The sequence below is a fragment of the Prionailurus bengalensis genome, chromosome B2 (genome assembly GCF_016509475.1).
Source record: "Prionailurus bengalensis isolate Pbe53 chromosome B2, Fcat_Pben_1.1_paternal_pri, whole genome shotgun sequence".
NCBI lineage: Eukaryota > Metazoa > Chordata > Mammalia > Carnivora > Felidae > Prionailurus > Prionailurus bengalensis.
Window position 1 is genome coordinate 91,924,038 of NC_057349.1, and position 27,892 is coordinate 91,951,929.

Sequence of the window (27,892 nt, forward strand, 5' to 3'; positions counted from 1 at the left end):
AAAAGAGAACCAAATTTTACAACAACAACAAAAACACCAACTAAATGAAAACTCAATGGATGGGCTCAACAGTAGAATGGAGGGGACAGAGGAAAGAATTGATAAACCAGAAGAGAAAACAATTAAGTTACATCACCTAAATAACAGAGAAAATATTAAGTCCTAACATTGGTCCTTCAAATAGCAAAGAGACAATAACAAAAAAAAAACCCCAAATTTCCCTAATGTTATTTTTATCATTTTATTTAAAAGATCCCATTAAACACTGAATTTTAAATATTCAGCTAGTTATGTTGGCATTACTTTATTACTGTCTTAGTTTATTTCTGTTACTTTCTATACAAAGAAAAATCAGAACAGGGAATATATCCATATTTTGAGAAAGTTTCACTGTATAGGAGTAATCTGAAGAAATTATTTTTCTGCCTTTTAATACAAACTAGAAATATTTTAGTTATGCTTCTTTTTAAATCCTTAAAATAATGAAGCAGACTCAGGGATCTCTTGGGCTACTTTTTATTCCCTCAACCACAGGGTGAGTATATTTAAAGATAACATGTTGACGTTTGAACAAAATTATGTATAAACCCTGGTGTTATAGTCCAAAATTTACAGACATAAAACTAAATGTTGAAATTCCTTCGACCATGACCGTATCATTTTGTATTATCTATTAAACCATTCTCAATACACCATAATCACAACAAATTCTAATTCTTCAGCTTTTATTAGAATCCCTAAGGCAATTTTCTCTGTCAATTTTCAAATAATCTCACAGCATGGCCTTGAGAATAAAATTAGAAAGTGTTTGGTAAATTGAAAATGCCTGTCTGTAATGTGACAATCTGTACATCCCAGTTCTTCATACAGATATAAACAGGCTCAAAAATGCATAGTACGATGTGAAGTGATAATGTGTAAAAGAAACTTACTAGTGGACACAGATGCTTTTTAATTCTAGAAAAACCTTTTGTCATTTCACCTCTCAATATACCAGTTTGTTTCTCAAAAAATCTTTAAGAAAGCAGAGACTCCATCCTTCACTGTATCTTCCATATGAGCACATGTTGACACATGTCAGTCACTCCGTAAATGTGTCATGTGATTGAGTGAAGCGTGAGCTACTCAGCTTTTAGAACTGTCCAGATAATTACATTCAATGGAGTAATATTTAAAAGCATGTTGTAAACCACAGAGTACTATTCAACTAGCTGACCTACTTTTTGTTCCTGTTTCTAAATCAAAGTCATATTCACTTGCTTCACTTTTAAAGCACCCAGATTTATTTTTGTTGTTTTTAAGATTTATTTTTAAGAGAAGCTTTGGATTTACAACAAAATTCAGAAGAAGGTATAAATATTTCTCACATATCCCCTGCCACCATAGATGCATAGATTCCCCCCATTATTAATACCACTCACCTAAATGGTATATTTACCAAAGACAAACCTACACTGACACATGATAATCAACAAAAGTCCATAGTTTATTTATGGTTCATTTTTTGTGTCATAGAGTCTATGGGTTTGGATAAAAATATGATATATATATACATATATATATGCATCATTATGATAATATACAGAATATTTTCATGGCCTCAAAAGTTCTCTGTGTTCTATTCATTTCTCCTCCTCTCCCTCTGGCAACCATTGATCTTTATTGTCTCCATAGTTTTGCCTTTTCTAGAATGTCATATAGCTGGAATCATATCGCTTGTAGCCTTTTGGTTTACCACTTTCACTTAGAAATATGAATTTAAGATTCCTCAGCACCAAAATGTTAAATTCCTGTTGCAGAACTGCCACCTGCTAAACCTTTTTTCAGTCTTCTATTTCCATGGAATTATTCCTCTTCATCCCTTACAGTTTTTAGTTCTTGCATCCCCACTGAAATCCAACTTTTTTGCTCCTCTGTGCTTGAATATAAACATGAATGGAAAGCATAGAAAAAATATTGATTTTCCTAACTTTAAAATTGTGATGACTAACCTCAATGGAGCTTTAAAAGATGCCCTTCCATTATGCTTAGATCCACTCCTTTTAAACGCTGATTTAGGAGACCATGTGCTAGATCAACAGAGCCCCTTGTCCTCCCTCCCCACTTTTGTTGTACTTTTCTAATGTTTACTTATTTTTGAGAAAGAGAGACAGAGTGTGAGTTGAGGAGGGGCAGAAAGAGGGAGGCACAGAATCTGAAGCAGGCTTCAGGCTCTGAACTGTTAGCACAGAGCCCAATGGATGAACGGAACTGAGCCGAAGTTGGACGCTTAACTGGCTGAGCCACCCAGGCACCAATGCCCTGCTCCTTTTAACTTCTTTTTGGATTTGAGCCAGGAGGCAACTACAGGGGAAAAGGGAGTGTACCATTGTTACTTTCAAGGAAGTGTACTCTTCAGAACCTTTTTCTCTCGTTTTAGTAACTTTTTTCTGTCTCTTTGAGACTAGAGGTGAATGCTTAAACAGATACTAGCCCTGATTTATTGCACTATGCATTAAGGTTGTCCCATACCTACTCCTTTGTAAATAATCTCATTGTGCTAATTCTCTTTGAATTATTCAACTTCCAGTGTGTCATCTGTAACAGAAAAAAAAAATCCTTAACGTTGTTTGATGATGACATGTTTCTCCCATTCTCCTTATACATTTCGTTTCTACTTTTTCTAATGTTCTCAAATGATATGCAATTTCTTTTCTATTCTCATTCTCAGTTCATGACCTTATTTTCTACTTCTCTGAAAAAAACAAAAAGGCAATCTCAATAGAAAGTTTATAATCTCCCACTTCCATCTACAGCTATCCAATATACCTGAATCCAACATTGATACTCCATGGTGTCAATACTTCATGTATTTTAGGTGATTTGAGGTAATCAATATGATGCCTTGAGGCTGGGACAATCAGTTTTCACCACCTATGCTAGCCAGCTCCGGCACAGCTCTGTTTAGGCAGGGATTTGATCTGTTTGTTCACTGCTCTATGCCCGGTAGATGATTAATTAGTATTTTCTGAATAGGATAAAAATAGTAGTTAACTACAATTAAGTATTTGGTTGACAAATAATTTCTGAATATGTCTGAGTAAAAATGATTATGGGTAGACCTTTGTGTATGTAATTTAATTTAAATTTATCTGATCAGGGTTGCCTGGGTGGTTCAGTCAGTTGAGTATCCGACTTCGGCTCAGGTCATGATCTCACGATTCGTAGGTTTGAACCCCACATCAGGATCTGTGCTGACAGCTCAGAGCCTGGAGCCTGTTTCAGATTCTGTGTCTCCCTTTCTTTCTGCCCCTCCCCCACTCTCGCTCTGTCTCCCTTTGTCTCAAAAATAAATAAACATTAAATACAATTAAACTTATCTGATCAGCTATTACTTTAAAAACATGTATGCTTTAAAATTCTCAACCTTTTCTAAACTGGAAATAAACTTCACTTTTCAAAGGTCATTTATTTGTACTGCCAACATGAGTATGTAGAATAAAATGAAATATATTTTTTCTCTACTTTAGTATATGAACTCTCACACCTTACACAGTAAATAGTAATATTAAGAGACAGAGCATATGTTGATAACCGATTCATAGCAAGAATATACATGCCATTGAGTTAAAGTTGAGACTGTGTTCTGTGAAATATGATTAATTGTATTTATTACCAGGCTCAGAGCAGAAGCTGAGGCACCAGGACAGGAAAACACCCAGTTGACCTCACAGTATTTTATACAAACATTTATTTACTTATTTGAAATTTTGCCTGTTTCTTAAGAACCTTGGTGATAATTTTCTTTCAAGGCCAAGTGGTGTGGTGAGCATTGTTAGAGGAAATCCATGAAGGTAGAAAATCCCTGGACTCTAGATTAAAGTATTTTCCTCACACTTTATGAATTCTATAGACTATAAACTCTCTTTGAAAGCTCACTTTACAATCTTTCAGGGCATAAAGATAGCCTTCAAGCTGAAAATCAGTGTGTACTATAAGCAGAAGGTAAATTTCCTTCATTTGCTTATTAAAACTGCTTACACTTACTGTTCAGTATATTTGGGATTATGAAACAGAATAATACATATTTGGCTGACAAAGCATGGAACAAAAGTAGATCAATTATAAATTTACCAAAGTCTTCTCAGGATACTAACAATACTTTGGCAATTGGGCTTGTGGGTAAAAGATAAGTTACACTATAGATTTCTACCTGGTGCACTCTACAGTTCATATGGGTTTATTGTAGAAAGAATAGACTCCTCTTCTGAAGGGCAGATAAAGCTTTACTGATTTGCAGATAGCAGTTTTGTATCATATGTCCTCATTTGAAAAGATAAACAGGTACTTCTTGTGGTAGGTTGAATAATACCCCCTGTCCCAGACTGTCCATGTCCTATTTCTTAGAATCTTTTACTGTATATGTGATAATGAGGGATAAAAATATGTGATTAGGTTAAGGGTTTTGATATGGGGAGATTATTTTAGAGTATCTGGGTTGCATCTAATGTAGTGATAAGGATCCTTATAAAAGAAAGCATGGAAGTGACATAGAAGAGAAGGTGATGTCACCAAAGAAGTGTAAAATAAATAGAGTGATGTGATCACAAGCCAAGGAAAGCCAGAAGCCTCAAGAAACTGGATGAGGCAAGAAACGGATTCTCCCCTGGAGCATCTAGAAGGAAAGAGCTCTGCTAACCACTTGATTTCAACTGTTTAATACTCCTTTTGAATGTCAGACCTCCAGAACTGTTAAGATAATGCACTTGTGTTGTTTTAAACCATTAATTTGTAGTAATATGTAATAGCAACAACAAAAAACTAGCATGCTTCTTTTTTCTCAAGTGATAATTTTATAGAAATTTTTCAAGTAATTTAAGGTGAAAACTATGTGTAGTTATTTTATATATGTTACATATATGCTGAAAATATATATGTTGAAATCTGTGTATGATGAAAGCATCTAATATCTCTCTTTGGCACATTATGAGTAGGAAAAGCTTTGAACTTTTTAAAAGTTTATTTTCTTGAATGATAAAAGTATTTCATAAAACAGCAAGCTTTGTTGAGATAGAGCATATACAGCTTTATTTAAAACCTAGTATACACAATTTATTTTTAATGGTTTTAATAAGCATTTTCATTGAAATATGTAGCCATTTTGATTTGTCATCTCATAGATTAAAAATATATTGATATAATAAATATTAATAAATAAAATTAGTTTGTTTACAGTATTACAATGTTTTTAACTATAAGCTTTTTTTTTTAACTATACATGTGCCTGAACTGTAGAAGAAGAGAAACAGAAAAAGACAGTAGTAGAAATGATATGAAGATGATGAATTGTTTAATGATAAAATATAGCCATATTATCATATATTAGCAAACATATTAAAACTTGAAAAATAATTTATGATGAATAAAATCAATATTTACTATTAGGGATATGATATGGGGAAAATCTTACAATATTAAATTCCAACATCACTAAACTTATACAGCAATTTTTTCTACAAAGGGTGATTATGCATTTTATCTTTTGAATAACAACTTCCAGTTAATAAGTATTTTTAAAAGATTAAATTATGAGCCTTTGTTAGTTGATAATTGCCATAGTGAATAGTTATGAATTTAATTATACACAAATTAAAAAACATTTTATTATTTCAAATGTATTAATATGGATCCTACTGAGAAAGTCAAAAATTTTCCTTTATAAATTATATTTTTAGAGAAACGAAAAGGAAGGTGTTTCAACAATCTGTGGAGAATCTTGTGTGAAGCTACAAGGTAATTAAATTAAAAGCAAGTGTTTTAAGGCATGGTGAAAACATGAATTTATTCAGGGGAGAAGAAACAACAAATGACCTATAATTACATGAAAAAATAGTTAAGAGACTTATTAATAATGAAAGAAATACAAAATTAAAATATTTAAGATCAAATGTGTTGCTTATCAAACTGGGAAATTATTTTTAACATGATAATGAGCAGATTTATTATAATTTTTTTGAGAGTGACACATTTCCATCTGACAGTATAGGCAGGAGTTTGAAATGGTACAAACTTTCTCGAGGCTAAATTGGCAATACTTTGTGTCACCAGTTCCTGGCAGATATTTGCTTTGATATTGACTAAAAATGAAATGAACATACAACAATACTGCCATTTTAATAGAGTGAGGATATTCTGGGAAGGTTCCAGTACCTTCTTTTATCCTGATATGACCCTATTCAGTTTCTATGATATTGTATGAGCAGTGTAATAGTGATCTTTCTCAACTACTGTATGAGATTATTTGTAAATATGATGGCTAAGGAAGATAAGTGACAAGCCAATTTGTCTCATATTGTAACAAAGGACCAAAAACGAATTAACAAAGAGGAGTTAAGAATTAGACACAATATTTCTAAAGAAGCAAAGATAATGGAGAGTGTGATGCTTTTAATAACAATCATAAAAAAATCCCATTGGTTTTACCCTGGGGTGTATTAAAATTATTTGTTTTCCACTAACATGAAAGACAAACCAGGTCTTTTAAGTAGCTGGATTTCGTGTACCACCTACCATGCTGTGCCGACCACAGGTCCTTTGAAGTGTTCACTCTCTTCCATGTAGAAGTAAGTCATTAGTATTTGCGAGAGAGAAACATGAATTTGCAGGGAGGAAGTATTAGGAAATACGTTTTTTATTTATTAAAATATTGAACCAAAATATCCAAATTTCATGAAATATTTTAAATTCTTAAGATATAGAGTTAGAGAAACGCCATCCGTTTCAGTAGACTTACTTTTTTTTAAAAGCTATAATCTGTGTCTTTTTAGTTTAAGAATTTAGCGTGTTCTTTCATTTTCTCCAGGATCTATGTGGGTAAGGTTTGGGGGACTCAGACATTGCATATAAATTAAAAGTTGAAGAAAACACTGCAGTCTGAAAACTTTCTAAATGACTTATATCAATTGCATAAACACGTTGTAATTAACACTAGCACTGCTTGAAACATAATAAACCGTAAAACCTGGCTTGCAAGTAAACTAGAAGCCCAAGATTTTTTGTTTATTTTGTTTTGTTTTTAGTTTAGTTTTGTTTTGTGTGTGTGTGTGAGTGTGTGTGCAAATAATATCCTACTGCCTTACCCAGATCACAAGTATCAGTCCTCTTTCTTTTCTTTTTTTAAATTTTTAAATTTATTTTTGAGAGACAGAGACAGAGAGACAGAGAGACAGAGTGTGTGTAGGTGAAGGGCAGAAAGAGAGGGAGACACAGAATCTGAAGGCAGGCTCCAGGATCTGAGCTGTTAGCACAGAGCTGGATGTGGGACTTGAACTTATGAATCATGAGATCATGACCTAAGTTAAAGTCGGACCCTCAAACAACTGAGCCACCCAGGCGCCCCAATCATCCTTATTTAGATTTAACATTGCATTGACTTCCTATTGGTGTATAACAGATGATTGCAAACCTGACTTACATAAATTTGCTATCTCACAGTTTCCATGGGTCTCCTGTGTAGGCATGGGTTCACTGCGTCCTGTGTTCAGTGTCTCACAAGGCTGAAAATAAGTTGTTGTTTGGGTTTCTTTCCTTTCTAAAGATTGGATCCTTTTTAAGCTCATGTGGTAGTAGAATTCATCACCCTGAATCCATTGGCCAGTTAGATGCCTCTGCTCTTTGATGGTTGCCAGCCAGATCCTTGCCACGTGTTTCCCTCCAATTTACAGCTTCAAGGGATCATCTGATTAGAACAGGCACAACCAGATAATCTCCCTATTGATTAACTCAAAATCAACTGATTGGTAGCTTAAGTATGAGAGTAGTATCATTTCATATTCACGGGTACTGTCCGCATCCGTGGGGTGGAATTAAACAAGATGTGCACACTGGGTGGTGGAGGGGGAGAAGCTTGAGGCTATTTGAGCACCTGTGCACTTTCTCTCTCTCTCTCTACTTTTTCCTCAATAATTCAGTCATTTAGGTGTAAGTTGGAGATATAATTCCCCTTTTCTAAGGCAATATTTTCTAAGGCTGATCTAATTTTCAAAAATTATTCTTTCTCTAATTAGGCACAAATAATATTTTTGAGCATTCTTTTTTTTTCTTCTGCTACTGAGACCATATTGAGTAAAAATATTTCTTCCACAGACAACTGTATCATTTTTAAAAATTTATATTTTAAAATTCTTCATTAGGTCTTATTATGGTTCCCCAGATGGCTTGGGGTGAGGATGCTGCTTCTTTTCTACACCTGTGATAGATTGCTATTATCCCTACCTTTGTTATTATCCCTGAATTTTTCCCACCAAGTTCTGAAAAACATGTCTGCTTCTGCATAATGGAATCCCTTCTCTTAGACATTGTGTTGTACCTACATTGCTGCCTGTCCAGTATATGCACATAGTCCATTTTAAGAGCTAATGATCTATTATTTTCCTAAGTATGTGTAACAGTATACACTTGCACTATCAGTATATAAGTTCTTCCTGCTCTACAAGATTGTATTTGTTTCAGGTGTACAGTAACCTGTTGAACACAGTTATTCAACAACTCTATAGGTTATGCTTTGCTCACCACAAGTGTACCTACCATCTGTGGCCATTCAAACCTATTACAGTACCTTTGATCATATTCCCTATTCTGTACCTTTAATATCCGTGACTTACTCATTCCATAACTGGAAGCATCACTCCTTTTCACCCATTTTGCCCATTCCCCTGTTCTCTCCCCTGTGATTCATTCTCTGTATTTAAAAAAAAAAACATGTTTATCTATTTTGACACACACACACACACACACACACACACACAGAAGGGAAGAGAGCACAAGTTGGGGAGGCGCAGAGAGAGAGGGAGAGAGAGAATCCCAAGCAGGCTCCACGCTGATTGATAACGGGGCTCCATCTCAAGAACTGTGAGATCACTACCTGAGCTGAAATCAAGAGTCAGATGCTTAACCAACTGTGCTCTCTATTTTTATAGGTATGGTTCTGCTTTTTGTGTGTTTGTTTGTTTGTTTGTTTTGTTTTGTTTTTTAGATCCCCCATTTAAGTGAAACCGTATAGCATTTGTTTTTCTTTGTCTGACTTATTTCACTTGGCATAATACCCTCTAGGTTTGATCATGTTGTCACAAATGGCAAGATCTTATTTGCTTCTAAGGCTGATTAATATTAATATGTACATATACACACAAAACACATCTTCTTTATCCATTCATCTACCAGTGGGCACATGGGCTGTTTCTATACCTTGGGCTCTTGTAAATAATGCCGCAATAAACATAGGGTAGGTGCATATATCTTTTTGGGTTAGTGTTTCCTTTTAATACCTTTCTTTACTACTGATCATAAATACTGCCTTGTTTTATATCAAGTTTCTATATATTTCTGAATTGATCTCTGACTTCTCTATTCATTTCTTTTGATCTATGTGATGATCCATATGCCACTAAGAAGCCAGGTCTTGTTCACAACATCAGACTGCCAGCAGTAGAGACCAATGGTAGCCCTTCATATAGCACTACTCACTGATGACACCAACCGGATATGAACTGGCTATTTGATTATGTTGCAGTCTTTCCACCCAACCTTCTTTTCTCGCTCTACATTACACAGGTGCCAGACCTGTATCACAATTTGAAAACTCCTCCCAACCGCTTCTCCTAAGCCTTTTATATTTCACAGGTGGTTTCTCAAATAAAACCTTTGCTAATATAATCTAGTCTTGCCGTTGTTGGCTTCTCACATGTCATGAACTGAAACTTATGCTCCTTCTGAGAGAATTTGCTTATATTTCTTCCAAGTGTCTGGAATCCCTACCAGCGGACGATCATTTTAGAATAAATTCTTAGCTTGGATTATTTTGAACCATAAATTTTAGGTAATAGAAACACAATCTCAGTTCTAATTATTTCCCTTTCATCTGTGAGGCAATACCTGTAGAAGCAAATTTCCATATTCCATATGGAATTTCCATATTCCATATCCCAAATTCCCCTTTGGGATAATATTTTTTTTCTTCTTTACCCTTCCACAGAGGATGTACATTTAGGCAGCCCCAGTTTTATGCAGATGTCTTCATTCTGACTTTTCACTTTTCTGTCTTTTGTCACCTCAGTTAATCCATTAAAAAGTTCTGCATCAAATTTTGCTTCTGGTTCAATATGGAATAAAATGACCATATTATATGTTTTGATATATATTAGAATTCTAGAAAATGAGAACTAATCTGTAGTGGTTGCCTGAGAAGGGGGGTGTGGGACGAATATAAAGAAGGGACTAGAAAAGGGTCACAGGGAAACTTTTGGGGAAATAGATAAATCCATTTTTTTAATGTGTTTTTTTTTTTGGTGATGTATACATTTGTCAAAAGTTGTCAAGTCATACACTTTAAATATGTACAATTTATTGAATGTCAGTTATACCTTAATAAAGCTATTTGAGGAAAATTGGGTCTGGCTCATGAGGAAATAAATTTTTTGCCTTATAATCTTGAAAATAAAAATATGTTAAAAACATTTAGCCATTATTTTAACCACTTTTTAGTGATGAGATTTTTTGTTTTGTTTTGTTTTTAGGATTAAAGTCTGTCATACAGCCAGAAATGGAAGGATCTTCCTGAACTTTTTTCAACACAATCTCAGCCATGAGTATTGAAGGAAGATTGCTTTCTAAAACCAAAATATAAGAACCCATTACACCTGTTAAATATACCTAGTTTTTTTTCCATAATAAAACTTCTATAATTTTGAAATCTTTGTCAACTTTTTAAAAATTACAACTTATCACCTAAACTTTCCACCCTTTTGGAAACTGCCTCTATACTATATATTTCCGCTACAACTGCATTCTATTCATCAGAAAAATTCTAAATAGGAAAGAGATAGGGTGAAAGCCATCATAACCCTAACAAAGTTTACTCTGAGTTGAAACTGAAGTACCAAAATATTTGTTCAGTTGAATCCCAACTTGACTAACACACTATTGCCCTATTCTTTGTAGAAATTTACTTATATTGTTATCTTGATATACAAATTTATTAATTATTTGAAAAAAATTAATGCTTATTATTTAATTTTGAGACAGAGAGACAGAGTAGAGAGAGAGGGAGACACAGAATCTGAAGCAGGCTCCAGGCTTTGAGCTGTCAGCACAGAGCCCGACACCAGACACCAGGCTCGATCCCATGAATCATGAGATCATGACCTGAGCGGAAGTCAGATGTTGGGCTGAGCCACCCAGGCGCCCCTATTGACTCTTTAAAAAAGAGAGGGGATTCAATTACTACTTAAACAACTTCCAGGGTGCCCTACATTCATCTATTTAATAATAAACTCTAGAATTTTGGAAATTTTAGATGCTAAGTCACTTTTACAATTTCATAAGTATTTTCTTCCTCCATTCTATGTATAGTTTGTTCAAATATTATCAATAGTATTTCTCTTATCATCTTAAAGCTCTTTGCCTAGAGCAAAAATAACCAAACCTACAATTTTTACCGTCGGGGTTAACTCAATGCCCCAGGCTTAAATTTCATGACTTCCTGAATACTCTTCAGTAATACTTAATGACAGTCACTTCTCATTTGAAAAACACTGTTCTGTTTTACTGCCAAATTCTTAGTCCCTTCTGTGCATTGAGTATGGTATGAGATTTTCAATTTAAAATTAATGTTCGGAAGGTGAGTGAGGGGATGGGTTAAATGGATGATGTACATTAATGAGGGAATATTTTGGGATAAGCACTGGGTGTCATATGTAAGAGATGAATCACTGGGTTCTACTCCTGAAGCCAAGACTACATTGTATGTTAACTAACTTGAATTTAAATTAAAAAAAAATTTTTTAAATAAAGTTAATTTTTGAGGGCACCTGGCTGGCTCAGTCAGTAGAGCACGTGACTGTTGATCTCAAGGTCGTGAGTTCAAACCCTAGTTGGGCATGGAGCCTACTTAAAAAAATAAATAGAATAAAATTAATATTTGTTTCTCTCAAGTTTGGTAGATAAATATTTTTTTTAATTTACTTTATCGAATGTATCAGGCTTATATATTAGACTATTTCCTTCTATTCCAATGGATATTTTGATGTCAAAACCTGCTCAATTTTCAGCTTGCTATACATACACAAGAATTTTCGTCTTAAATGATTGAGAGGGCGTGATAATTTATATTATTTGTCTACTTCTTTGGTCCGTGGGGTGCCCAGAGATTTGGTCAAATTATTCTGGGTCTTTCTACAAGGGTGTTTCTGGATGGAATTAACATTTAATTGGTAGAGTAAAGTAGATTTTATCCTCTATAATGTGAGTGGGCCTCATCTAATCAGTTGAAAGTCTGACTTGAACAAAAAGCCCTCCCCTCCCCCATGTAACAGAGAATTTTCCAGCAGACTGAATTCAGAATTCATCTGCAACATTGACTCTTTCTACCTCATGACCTTCCAACAACAGTTCTTCCTGAGTCTCCAGCCTGTCCAGCCCACTTGGCAGCCTCCATAAGTGTGGGAGCCAATTTCTTATTTTATATATATATATATATATATACACACACAAGATATATAAGGATATGCATATTATATATATTATAAATATATAAATAAATATTTTATATAATCTATTATATAAGTATATATTATAATATGTATAATATATATGTATATATCTTATTTTGGTTATGTTTTGTTGAAGAGCCCTGACCAATATAAGGGGAATTTACCAAAATATGGAGACAGATACAGAAAATATTTCAGGCTTTCATCACTTGGGATAATTAATTTTATCACATTTCTAATTTAAATTTCCTGAGTAGAATTTTTGTTTGAGATGGATTTGTCCAGGTTTTCCTCTTTATAATGTCTTTCTTCTCTAGATAGAGGATATGGACCTTAATAATTTTAAAACCTTTATTTATATTAAGACTACTCACATTTCATGAGTATATGTTATGGAATTTGAGTTATAGCATTTTTGTGCTTCCTGTCTAAAGAGATGTATTGAATAAAATAAACCATCTAGAAAATAAAATACAGCATCTTTTGTTATTTTATAAAAACTATTTTAATGCTTAGCCCCAAGCAGAGATGATATCTGCATTTAATAACAGCTACTTCAAAGATATGCAGAAATACATTTGCATATGCTATGACTAGAAGAATTTATGTGCTTAGTTCACGGATATTAAAATTAATTGTAAAATGCCACTAAGGGAATTTGTCGTTTGATGTTCTCTGTAGGGGAAAATTTACGTTTTGAGATTAACATTAAAAATGAAAAAAAAACAGAAAGAATGTATATTTTCATCCTGTGATTAGTGGGTAGGGCACAGATATATCTCAACACATTATTAATTGAGTGTTTTCAAAGATCTGTGTTTAGACTATGCCAGAGGAATGTATTCCCAGTACTTTATGAAGAACTCAATTTCTCTTCTTGATAAATAATGCCATGTGGCTTCCTTTTGCTGTAAAATAAATTATGTCAGGTATGTGAATATTATGGAGATATTTACTGGTAATTCATCATTTAAAGGTTACAAAAGGCTTTTAATTAGTAAATATATAATAAGAAACTTAATAGAGTTGCCTAGGGAACTTTATTTCACATAAAAACTTTTTTTCCATATTAATAGGAGTAAAAATCAGAGGCAAGTTGACCTCTTGCCCTAGAATCATCTCATCCTTTTTCATAATTATGTTTCCAAGTCATTTAATGGCCCTTAAGTAACACAATTCTTTGGGCTCTTAGTTCATGTCTAATTTTCTCCCTTTAGTGTTTCTGGAGAGTTCAGTCTCAGTGGACATGGCATGATAATATCTCAGCCAAGTGCCACCCGCGCTGGTCTCTGGAAGTGCTGCCATCTCACATGTGGTGCTAAAATAGCCTCACTGAAGTGTGTTGATAGGACAGAGACAGCCCCTTTGTTGTCCAGTAGTTGCACTGATAAAAAGGAAAAGAAATAATAGAGTATTTGAGATAGTGGTTATGAGATGCAAAATCACCTACTTAAAATTGGGAAGTACAACAAACATTAAGGCTACAGTTCCTTTGAGGTTACCATAGGGGCATAAATATTCACAGGGAGGGAGAAAATGAAAAGGGTTGCACCAAGCAAGAGGAAGGTAGGGAGGAAGAAAAGAATAAAAGGAATAGGTACACAAATGAAAATCAGTGGTATGACATAGGTAGTGGATATTCTGATAGAGGTGTCTGGACCACTATGCTACCTATCAGATTAAATATTTGACTCATGCCAGTAGTTTTGTTGGGGTCTTGAGTCCTCTGATATGAGAACAAGTTATGTCAAATTTTATCAGAAAAAGGACAGTAAAAATTGATGAAGATTGTTTCTGATGGTTTGTAAACTATATCAAAGGCCTTCTATACTTATCTTGCTAGTAGATGTCAGGGGTGGAGAATTAGTTTCCTAATACAAGCAATTAGTCTGTTACTCTAGGGTTTCCATATATTCTAAGATAATATCCTAACATGAAATATATGAAATAAAGTATGTCTAGGGAATACCAACTGATATGTCATCTTTAGGCAGGCACTTCCCTCCACTCCCACTTAATCAGTTGGGAGGCCTTGAAGCAGAGCTTAGTCTTCCCAGATGAGAGGGAGAGAAATAGTGAGAAAGCAAGAGAGATGAGACAGAAAGGAAGAAGAAAAAGGAGAGAGGAGAAGGAAGAATAGGAGAATGAAGAGAAGAAATGACAAAATGAAGTTCAGCTTCAGCTCATACCCAGGGAGTTCCATTCTGCCTATATTCTTTTCCTGGTGGATTTTGTACTTGCTTAGCCAACCTCCATAACTGCATAAACAAATTCCTTTCAATAAGTAAAATATGTGATATATAATAAAACATAAAATATGTTATAAATTATATATGTATATGTATTTATGTGTATATACATGTGTTGTATTGGTTTTGCTTCTCTGGATAAACCTTTACTGATACATTTGCTTAAGGTTAAATATTCTTTCTTTACTTCTTCACTTAGTCCCTACCCACCTACTACTTACTACCTGGAATAGAAACACAAAGGTGAAGTGGGACTAACAAGGGTCTTATAAATAAGGACAACACACTAGAAATGACGGAATTAAACTTCATTCCTGAAAAAAACAATCCAAGAAACTAAGTTGTCTCCCTGTCTTGGTCTGCCCACCTAACCTTAGAATGTTATAGAAGAAATAAACTTCTATTTTGTTTGAGACTATGCTTTACAGTTCAATTTACTTATTACAGAAGTTTATTTGGTACCTAATTACTACAGGAATGTGCATTTGATGGATAAAATAGCATTTTGGTCCGGTATAAGGAATCATGTGTTGTCAGCTGGATCAGAAGGACTGAAAATGAGGCAAGGTTAACTGGCATAATATTGCCAGCATGTTTGTTGGCTATTCTTCATAAAGTCCCTTTCAACTACCAGGCATAGCATCTTTATATAGAATACTGAAATATTTCCAATGTTAAACGCAAAGGATATCAAATATGCTCAGAGGTGGTTATATAATTTTACTCCCTCTACAGTTCTGGAAAGCTGGTATGGACACTGGGCAGGCGAATGGGTTCAAACTCTGTCTCTGCCGCTGTGTTACCTTTGAAGGTGAATTCACTTATCAGAACTTCAGTTTTGTCATATCATAAATAGAGACTAAAGTCCCTTTACATGACGTTTTTCTTTATAGTGATGTATAAGAGATTTGGGAGGAAAGGGTGTTAAGGATTGAGTGCCTATAATTATGATTATTGCAAAAGAGAAAAATATTCCATATGAAATTCTAATGTTCTTGTGGATATACTAAAAGTTTTCTTAATTCTAGGGAGGCATAGAAAAAACATTTAATAAGTAACTAGAAACTTAACTCTAAATTAAAGTATATCACAGTCTATAATAATAATTATTATTCATGGCTAGTTTTTCAACATTGGAATTGTTTTTTAATGAGTTCAATTATCAAAATAATTAATTTTGCTTCAGAGATTATAATGCTTAAGATATACCTTTAAAGTTGTCTACCCCTAGGGCCACCTGGGTGGCTCATTCGATTAAATGGCCTGATTCTTGATTTCAATCTCATGGTTGTGAGATCAACCCCCCCATGTCAGGCTCTGCACTGGGTGTGGAGTCTGCTTGAGATTCTCTCTCTCTGCCTCTGTACCTCTGCCCTGTTCATTCCCCCTGCCTCTCTCTTTTTTAAAAAATATTACCTACCCCCCTAAATCCAAGGAAGGGAAGACCAGAGTATAGACATATTTTGAAGTTTCCTAATTTGCTCTGTATATTTCCTTTATTCTAGGCTTTGTGCATGCTATTTCTTTTTCCTAGAATATAATTCCTCCAGAGTAAGATAGCTTTTTATATCTTTGAGACATCCCTGAGGTAAGTTATTATGGCTTCTCCCCCATTGAAATTGGGTTAGGGATCCAGGCCCTAGATTGTAGTCCTCTGCACTCTTCTGTGTGAAGCATATACTCTACAGTAATGCAATGACCTATTGCACATCTGTGATTGGACCACCCAGGCCTTTCTATTGAAAACTCAAGTAGAAAGTGACATGTTAAAGAAATGGAATGTTAATGTGTAATTGTGGTACAGCAAGAATTTCCTTAGATAGACTGTCCGTCTAAAGGGATATAAGAGACAGTCCTCAGTTTGGGGCTGCTCTACCTAGAAGATTTCTTACTCCTTATTCACACACTTAGAACTTTGAGCTCATTTCTGTAAGGAACAGGGAGGCTTTGATGGTCACTTTCTGTCACACATCTTTTTATGAACTCTTGTATGTTCTGTGTTGGTTTAATAATAGACAAAGCAGAACAAAACAACAACAAAAACAAACAATGAACAGAACCTAAATTGTTATTTTTATCAGCGATAGCCTGTGGAGTTTGTTTTGGCTTATGTTGCTAAATTGTCAGTCTCCAGCAAAATACAGAGAGTGGATTTCATCTTATTCCTTGTCATAGCACAGACCTTGGTTCAGTATCTGTCACACTGTATGTCACATTAAATATTTATTCAGTAAATTATGAATTAATATGGCCATACTCCTCACCTTCTTTCCAATAATTTACTAGCAATTTCCATATGATGCCTGATTGGCATATCAAATTCACTATTTCCCCAAATTGACTTACTATCAATTCCCAAACTTCTGTGCCTTCTTTATGATTTGTTATCCCATTAAATGGCAACATAAGACTCAGCTGCTCAAACTAGAAACACGAGAGTCCTCTCCCCCAGTCCAGCCATCTTCTTCATTTAGTCACTAATTTCATCAACTGAGGTTCAGATGAAGGGATGTTTATCTATATCTATTATCATCTATCTATCTATATATCTATCATCTATATATCTACTTACCTACCTATTCATAATTTTATCTAGTTCATTATGAAATTCGTACTGGGTATATTAATGTCCTCTTGGCAGAAAAGCTAATAAGCATCAGAATTGCTATCTTCCCAGGGAGTGTTAAATGGTTAGCACTATAAATCATTTGCACCACCTTCTATTACTCTTGGCTCTTCAGGAAAATAAAACAAAACAAAACAAAAACTGGCATTCCAAATCCTTGCATAAGGGACTATCCTTTACAAGTAATCTTGGTTAAAGTCGAGTCTAACTAACAACACTTGCTATTAGCTCTTCCAAATTACCATTCAAATCTACATAAAAACTTAAAAATTAAGAAAAAAACAATGCAACCCAAAACTATATATGAAATTCAACCTATTAATAAAATTTAGGAAACGTTTCTACTAATGACAACTATGATGATCTGGGTTTCAATACTCAACAACCATAAAAATATAAATCATATCACATATAATAAGGACAAAAATTAGCATTTCTGTTTCTTGAAAAATAATAAATGGATTCACTTCTTCCTCATGTCTTGTCTTTGGCTCAAAATAATAAAAAGGAGAAATGAATATTAAAAAACCTATAGCATTCCTGTAGTGCATAAACTGTATTTTTTAAACTTCCTTTTTTTAGGTTTATTTATTTATTTTTGAGAGAGAGCACAGAAGGAGCAGAGACACATGGGGAGAAAGAGAGAGAGAGAGAGAATCTTGGCACCATCAGCTTGGAGCCCAATGTGGGACTTGAACTCACAAAATGTGAGATCATGACCTGAGCCAAAGTAGTATGTTTAACCAACTGTGCCACCCAGGTGCCTCCATAAGCTTCATTTTAAGTAACTCAGAGTGTTTTGTCTTCAAACCACCATCATTATCCCCATTGATATCTCTGAATAATTACCTGGAAATAGATACAAAATGCACTTGGACAAGACAGCACAGTGGATGGAAGATTGGGTGAAGTGGCCTGGGAGTAAGTCACTTCTCCCAAGGCTTCATACTCACAATCATATGTTATGAGTTGGGGCAGAAGTCAGAGGAGTCCAAGTAAAGTGGACTTGAAACCATTCTTCTCATTTTTTCTCCGATTAGTTTTAGAGAGTCAATGAATGGTGGTATGGGGAAAAGCATAAAAATAGCAGCCAACACTTCTGTAAAACTTCCCATGTAAGAAGTTTTATTTTAAGCACCTTATGCACATTAACTTAGCTAACTTTCTTAACATCCAATAAAGTGTTATGTTATTTTAATTTTTAATGAGGAGATTGAGTCACCAAAGGTTTAAGTAACTTGTCCAAGTTCAAATAGCTAGCAAATACACTCAAGCTCTGGTTTCAAAATCCATACTCTTAGCAACTACACTGTACTGTTAGGATAATCTTGGTCCAAGAACACTCACTAGAGTCTAGAAATAAAGCTGGGAGTTGTGCACTTCAATGGGTTTATAGTCTGTGTATGTGAAGGAGACTTAATCAGGACTCAGCTGGAAAAGGACTCAGAACGAGTCCTGTACAGATTCCTCTTTTGTTAATAAGCAGAGCAGTCAGCAAACTATACTGAACACACAATAATGGAAATATAACCTTGAGGGCTTACAGTAAGATCACATAGCCCTCTAAAAGCTATTTATTAAGGCTTCAATAATGATTCAGAAATTTATTAGCCTCCTCAATAATGTTTAGAAGACCCATCATGAGAGAGAAACAAATACTATGAAGATATACATTGAGATGAAAAAATACTACTAAGATATTATGTGTGAAATGGATGACTGAAAAGAAATGAAAAATACAAATATCATGGCAGTATAAAGATGTAACCAATGTAGAATATTGAGTGATTAGTTTGGAAGTGAAATTTATTTCTTAAGATTGCTTAAGAATGAATAAAAATAACCAATGAGAAGCTAGTATATATGGAGGGAAAAAATATCTGAGCTGAGAATTATATGTTGTCCTGTGGAAACAGAAAATTTGGGATGGAAGCCATAATCAAATGCATGAATGAAGAAAACTGCAGTGAAATGAATAGCTCAAAGTATGGAGACTAAAAAGACTGCAGCTCACAAAAAACTATTAAAAGATGCCCTTTTCAATCTTTCCTAATGCAGGAAATTTGCTAAATAGATAAAAACATAAAAAACCTATGAAATTATTGCCCAGTGAAAGCTGTTTTAATATATTATATATACTAGATATACATATAATTTATCATTCCCTATTCATTGCCTTTCAGCCTGGATTTTTTACTTAAATAATTTAACATTTCTGTCTATTACATACACATTCACAAAAACAATTTTTAAATTGTTGGGACATTATTTATTTAATGAATCCTCACATGAATATAAACAAAGGCATAGTAGACATTCTTGTAGTTACATTTTGGCATATATCCATTAGTCTATCCTTGGAATACATTGAAATTAATAGTTCATATTGTGTGTGCATTTGTAGGGATGTTGACATTAATCCTGAATATATTTAAAATGGATCAATTTTTTAACAGAAGGATTGTCTTAGCATCCACTTTTCATGTGAAATATAAATATGTACGCATACAAGAAGTCAAAATATAAGCACTGTTTTTGTTGTTTCTGTTTTGTTACTTAAAGACAAGGAGTATCAGTATACAGGTTGAGGATAAATGTTTATGTTTATTTTAAAGTTATAAATTCTCTAATAGTTGGTATAATCAATTTCTATATACTTCACTATATACATCACTATAGTGCTGGACCTCATAAAATAATTTTTCTGTACTCCCTTTGTCAGACCATAAACACTCCATTTATCTTTCTCATAAATCACTTAATCAAATGCAAACTTGTATTACTGTGCATTACACATTCAGGAATTTTTTTCTAACACATTTGTATAAATCTGAAAACATTAATAAATCTAATATATGGTTGCTGTCTAGGTGCAATTGGTGTAAATAGCACATGTATATTTTAAAGGGATCTGGAAGCACATATTCATTTGTAAGCTAGGTTTCTAGAATAGAATATTTAGCAAGAGGAACATTAGACAATTTTTATATTTGGTGACTCGAATACATTAAGATATACATTTTTTTCTTGTAACTTCATATTAAGTTGTAAAAAAGAATATATAAGAGCATGTATTCTCTGTCACTCCAGAAGGTAGAAATATAATCAAGAATATACAAAATGTATGGAAAAATATGCCAGCTCGTGGTAAAAAACAAACGACAAAATACTTTCATTCTTCCTGACACCACTGAGCCCATGTGCCTCTACAGCTCTACTTCATCGAACATTTTCTAAAATTTTTCCAAAATTAACGTCCCTGAAGTTCTCTCTGATTATGTCATTTTTTTTGCTTAAAAATTTCGATAGGTCCTCAATCCACACATCATCTGCTGGGTTCCCAGGTTCGCTGTAATCTGACTGCAGTCCACATATTTTATCTTATCCCCTCACAGTCATCTTTCTTGAAATGGAAACACTTTCGTCGTTGATGATCTAAGGTTTCTTTCGGGTGGCTTTTGTCCATTTTATTCTCTCATGATTTTTTTCATCCTGCCTCTAACTCTACTAATCTTCCTATTCCCTGAAGATTGCCAAAGTATCGTAGTGTGAAAGTGTTGGTCAAAAACAGACTTTGGTTTAATCTCCAGTTCCAACACTAAATCACTATGTGGCTTTGAGATAACGTTTGACATTCCAAGCTCTGATTTCTTCATGAATGCTAGGTAGATGATGACAGTCTCTGCCTCTCCGAGCACTTTGCACTCTTACGTGGACAGTATCTGACACAGAGAAATGAGTCAAGAATGTTAGTTACTTCTTCTAGATGTTTTACCCGACTCATCATTTTTTGTTTGCATTATGCTTATGTGCATACAAGCATTGTTTTTGTCCTCTGGAATCTGAACTACTGATGTCACCAACTGTGATTTATTGCTCCTCATTTTGCCCGTGGTACACTAAATTAAATACTAACTTGGATAAAATAATCACCGAGTCTCTTAGAGTTGCCTAATCAAGTAAAATTTGTCTCACAGTTTCCTGCTACTGACAATGTTCAAGGAGAGAGTGGAAGGATGGATGTGTAGAGTTGCAAAGTACAGGGAAGAAGTACAAGACGATTCTCAGACACAGTCTAATTCTGAGACCCCAAGATAAATGCAGACAACTAAGTACAGTTAAACAAAATAGAACAGAAAACTATTGCATGGCTATTCAGTTATCATGAGGGCACAATGATAATTTAGGTGAGGTGATGGAGTTAGAGGGAAGGAGAAGTCATGACTTTTGCATTATTTTAGCTGGGAACTGTATGAAGAACACACCATTTTCATACATGATACTTGCTTAATAGTGCCCACCGACAAACCATGGACGGGTGGTCATAAACTGGGAATCCTGAAATTCAGCTTGGCCATAAACTAGCTGGGTGATTTTGAGAAAATCTCTTAAACTCTCAGGATCTGTTTTCTCATCTGTGAAATTTCTGCTTATACTAAATAATTTTAGAACCTAAAATCTATAAGAGCTGTGAGAAAACTCTGAGGTCTTCCATATACAGACTGTTAAATAGACCAAAAAAATGCATTTTTTAAGAATTGTAGAAATTTAGAAACACATAAATATTCAGCAAAAGATGTGGCCAAATTCCTGACAAGCAAACTCTGGTGTGTTTTCTCATCAACCTAAATTAAACTGCAATTGTACCCCAAACAGCCCTCTATGTCTGTGGGCTCCTGCCAATATGCAGTTGGATCTCTCTTCTGCAGCTGTCTGTGATGCTCCGAAAAGACAAGTGAATACTGTTGTCAAATTAAAAGTGTAGAAAATGGCATCATTAAAGCAGAATGAATAAATTACGATAGTCCTATAAGAGCTTCTTTAACAAATGAACATAGACAACAGCTGAAGCATAAACTTATGATTTTGAACAAGTACAGCTTTAAAATTTAATAAGTTATTTTAATTCAAAAATAAATAATTTTATTGTAGTTCCATACATCAGCTTGGACACTGTTGGGCAATCATTTTCATTTTATTAAAACATGCTTTGAAAATTAAGTTTAGTGAAACTATTCCTGATTATGAGGTCAGAAAACCTGGAAGTGTAGTTCTTTCACTGAGGGTCTGTGTTATGTAACCTTACTAGGTCTTGATTTCTTTATGTGGCGGTTAAGACGAGATCATATCCAAGATTCTTGAAAGGTCTCTGATTCCCTGATTCTGTGAGTATTCTATAGAGTATTGGATATGTACGCCAAAATACTTTTTATTAACCTGGCATGCATTACAAAAACCTGTATATTATTATTTTCATATAATGTAAATTCGTTGAGGTTAATTTGAATTATTAATGACAACAGATTGGTAAACACAGACAAGTTAAATATTTCAGAGAAGTGGAATCAGAAACTGAAGCAAGCGAAAGATTTGAATGTTTGCTGCAGGTGTCAGACAGGAGCAATGCAGAAATTATTTACTTCAGAGTTGGAGTCACGGGAACGAATTAAGCATTTTTATGTTTGTCGCAAGTGTATTTGAACCGTATATTCGCCTCAGATATTTAAATGACTTGGCAACACTGGTGATTGTTAATAGCAAGAATATGAAAACCGGCAGAAATATTTAGCAGGTAGGCATTAGGACAAAGAAGCACATAATGGGCACTTAGCATTCAAATGAACAGGCACATGAACTGTGCCATTCGGAAAAGCTGTTAGGTTGTCTGTTTGTTACCCCTCAGACTACTCCTGAAGGTTATGTTTAGAGAACAGAGGAAAGAACAAGGTGGCAGGTGGTCAGAGGAGGCAGCACAAGTAGTTTGTTTTTTACTTGAAATGATGCATAAACAGGCAGCAAAGTTGGAATCTGAGCCTGTGGTGCAGGTGCTAATTATTCTTTCAGTGGTATCAACAGAGGTCAGGGAAGAGAGCCTGATTTATAGCCTATCTGGGCTACTACTGACCAGGAATAAGTAACTCTGGATGCCAAATGCAGTGGGGGCAGTGGTGGGGCTCAACAATAAATAGCTGTTATAAATTTTTAGATGAAAATTGTTGCACCTCTGTCCTATTACTCTTTTTGCTAAGTAAGGATTATTCTGAGTTATAGAATGTGGATTTGTGCTGACATTGACTTTAAAACTTGTACTGCATTTCAGTATAGCTTTACCAAATTTATTTGTCTTCTTTCCACCCACACCCCGCCCAAGTATCTCACAGTCAATTTAGATCAGGGATAAACATCTCATAATAAAATAAGTCTTTAAGTAATGGAACAATTATAATTTGCATCCTTCTTCTAAGAAAATAAACATAGAAAACAAAAACAAAAAAAACTGTGTTTCAGAATTTTCTTTCCTTCTTGATTCACTTACTGAATTAGTACATGAAATGGAAGGTTTGACGTTGATACTGGGTACTATATGAGGTCAGTATGAGCCCTTTCCCCTAACCCTATACCCCCAAGTTAACCACATTCAACTTTTCGTTGTTAGTCTTCCTTGATAGGCCCTGAAATCCTGGTGGCAAGTAATTTATTTCAATGTTAAGTGTCAGATGAATGGATGAATACATGGATGGCCTGATTGGTAGATGGATGATGTGCTTATCCCTACTACCTTGACAACCAGTGATAGCAGGTATAGGTTGTGGGTTGAAAATGGCGGCACAGCATCAATGCTACAGTCAGTAGCTCTTTTTTTTTTAAGTGTTTAATGTTTTTATTTTTGTTTTTTTTTTTTTTTTTTTTTAAATGGAAGAGAAGGGAATGTATTCCACTTCATTTTTTTTTTTAATTTTTTTTTTTCAACGTTTATTTTATTTTTGGGACAGAGAGAGACAAAGCATGAACGGGGGAGGGACAGAGAGAGAGGGAGACACAGAATCGGAAACAGGTTCCAGGCTCCGAGCCATCAGCCCAGAGTCCGACGCGGGGCTCGAACTCACGGACCGCGAGATCGTAACCTGGCTGAAGTCGGACGCTTAACCGACTGCGCCACCCAGGCGCCCCTTTATTTTTGTTTTTGAGACAGAGAGAGACAGAGCATGAGCAGGGGAGGAGCAGAGAGAGAGGTAAAATAAAGTGTGTAAGATTGCAAAATACTGATTCTGCTAAGTCTTTGCTTGTGTGTTTGTTTGTTTTTTATCCTGACAAGAGGAGCACATTATAGAGGGACATATTTTCTAGAGCTTCCTACTAGGAGTGACTTGATTGTTCTATAATATTTCGTGTCAGTTCTGGATGACACGTTATTCACTTTATGAAACAGGTAAACAATAGGACTATTTCTGTTGAGAATCATCATCTATACATTGTTAAAACTGAAGCCCTAAAGTAACATCATTTAGACCAAGTTCCCACGCTGAGGCTTAATACATAATCTAACTGAAGTTTCAACTTCCCCCAGAAATGAAATCTTAACAAGTCAGTCAGGAACTTTCAGATCAGTGCTAGAGTCTGCCACATGGGCTGTCTCCATCCCCCAGTGGAAGATGAGGTAACTTGTATGATAACACCTCTTGCTTTTCCTAGGGGCTATGACTAGAACAATCCTTTTTTTATGCTAATAAATTTCTTGCTCCACCCTCCTTCTCTAAGAACCTATCATTTTGGACAAGTCCCCAGAGCTCCCCTCTAACTGCTATATGGGGTACTGCCTGATTCATGAATCATTTAATAATGCCATTAAATCTTTAACATGTACTCAGTTGAATTTTTGTTATTTGACAACATGCATAAGTATAACTATGCATCAAACTCATTCTTATTTAATCCTCAAACAATCCTTTGAGGGGTAAGCATTATTACACTGAGCTTTCACAAATATGTAAACTGAAACTCAGACAGTTAATTAACTTGCCCAGAGTCATACAACACAGCTGGGATTGGAACTCAGGTTTCTTCCACTGTACTGCCTTGTTTTTCACAAGCAAGGCACTTGGGATATTAATATCATTAAGTATGAATCATAAAGAATATTCTTAATGTTATAATGAAAGCCCAGTGTGGGAATTTTGCTCTACGTGGTTTATAATTAAGTTTACCCATTTCTTTACTTGTGCTGAGACATAAGCAAGAGGAAGAAGGGAAGTGACATATTTTAATGTATTTTACTGGCTGAACAATTAATATACACGAATACATTTAACTTAAAAAAATCCTGAATGATAAGCACTATAGTAACTATCATAAACAAGGCAATTTTGATGAAAATAGTAACTTAAGTCCACATAGTTAGGCAGCATTGAATGCAAAAATCCAACTCTGTCTGATCACAAAACCATTTAACCATATTCATCCTCCCTACAATGGAAATTTCCTCCCTCAAACATCAGGGAAAAACAAAATTAGAAGTGAGTGATTTCTGAACTATTCTGAGAGGGAAAAAGATGACCAAGAGTGGGATGGAAAGTAGTAAGTTGGAAATGAGAATAGCATGAAACAGTGGAGAAACGTGAATGCAAATTCAATGGCACAAATTTAAACATTGTTAAAATGACAACCTTTTCAAAAAGGAAAGCCTTTTCAAAGAATTCTAAGCAAATTCAATGCAAACAAAAAATAGAAATAGAAAATTAAATATAGTTTTGTGGAGCCTGAGAAGATAGTAAATACTCTGACCTATCATGGGTGAGATAATGAAAGGAGTGCTCAAGAAAAAATTGGTCATGGAAGAAAAAAAAAATAAGATAGAGAGGGGAGATTGGGCATCAGTAGAAGCAAAGGTATGAAAACACATGTTCTGAGAAGGATGTTTGGGGGTTATCAAGAAGATGGGCAATACAAATATTTCAAAGCCAAAACTATCCTCTGGAATTTGTTCTGTGCCTATCTTTGGGCACCAGTGGAGGGCTAGTGTGTTGGTCTGATGGAGAGGCAATGAATGCTTATAATAGATAGTGAAGATCACAAAGAGGGAAATATTTCAAATTTTTTTGAGAAAATAGAGTCAATAGTTTTTCTTTCTTTCTTTCTCTCTCTCTCTGTCTCTCCCTCCCTCCCTCCCTTTCTCTGTCTCCCTCCCTCCCTTTCTTTCTTTCTTTCTTTGTTTCTTTCCTCTTTCTTTTTCTTTCTTTCTTCTTCTGCACCACATATGGGAAAAAGGGAGAAAGAGAAAAAACCAAAGATACAACCTTGACAAGTGTGCTGAAGATGGGTGAAGAAAGTAAGTCATCATCAAAGAAATAGAGGAAGGTATACATGAGTGCTGGGATAATCCCAGTGAGCACTCTATTTTTATATATGGTAAAATGAACTTTGGGTCATTACTAAGAATGGAATGCCCATGTTTTTCGAATTCACATTAAAGTAGATATGTGATTAGGTTTTCACAAAGAAGGCAATGGTTAAAAAATATTCCAAAATCAGCAGGCAAATACTTTGATTTCAAATGTTTTGTGGAGAAAGAACACAGAAAACATAGCAGTGCCCCAGGCGGAAGAATAAGCTCCTGGCCTCCACATCCCACTACTTTTAATGTCACCTACTCAGAGTGAGGATCCCACCAACCTGCAAAGCATTCCCCCTTGTCCTTCCCACAGTGGGTTTCCATCCTTCAGTCATCTTCCAACTTTTTTGAAGACTCTGTTTTTCCATCTCTCTGCCCACCCCTTAGGCAAGTCAGTGCTTACAACACCAGAGACACTACTGTTTTTTCTTAAGGAGAAATATCCACATTTACCATTCTTCTAGGTTTCCAGAAAGGGAATGTCTGGTTCACTTCTTAAAATAACTTAAAAATTATCCTGTGTATCACAAAGCCACACATAGATTATAGAGACAATTTATATAAAATTGATAAAGTACTAAAGGGAAGGAAAAATTCTTCTCTACCTTCAAGATCTACCAGCTGGACTAAGAATTAAATTTAAATAAGACAAATTAACAGGAGGGGGAAAAATAAACAGTTTTATTACATGCAAATGGAGGCCCAATAATGAAATTAAGACCCAGACAAATGACCGAGGCAGGTAGTTTTTAAATGTTTAGACAAAGTGGTAATAAATCTGTGAGGAATTGATAGAGGACGAAGAAAACTTCGGGAGCATCAATTAGTAAGAAACTCTTAAACAGAATTTGACCTGGGGTGGTAAATTTGTAAAAAGTAACAAGGGTTGTTTATACAGGTTTCTTGGCTCTAAATTTCTCATCTTTGGTGATAAGATTATTTCTTATTGTTCCTCCTGGTACAGGGAAGTTACCTTTCTCATGGGAGATTTATTTTCTGCTTTCAGGGGACAGAGGAGGGTCCGAGTGTCCTTCTTGCATAGGCTGCCTCTTAAGTAACTTAATTTTAAATAATCAATATGCCAAAGTGGCACTTTTTGGTGCAGCCTGCCCTTGGCCTCTGCAGTACTTAAACTCAGAAGGAAAGTAGTGTGAGGCTTTTAAAGAACTACATCCCCGGGGCGCCTGGGTGGCGCAGTCGGTTGTGTCCGACTTCAGCCAGGTCACGATCTCGCGGTCGGTGAGTTCCAGCCCCGCGTCAGGCTCTGGGCTGATGGCTCGGAGCCTGGAGCCTGTTTCCCATTCTGTGTCTCCCTCTCTCT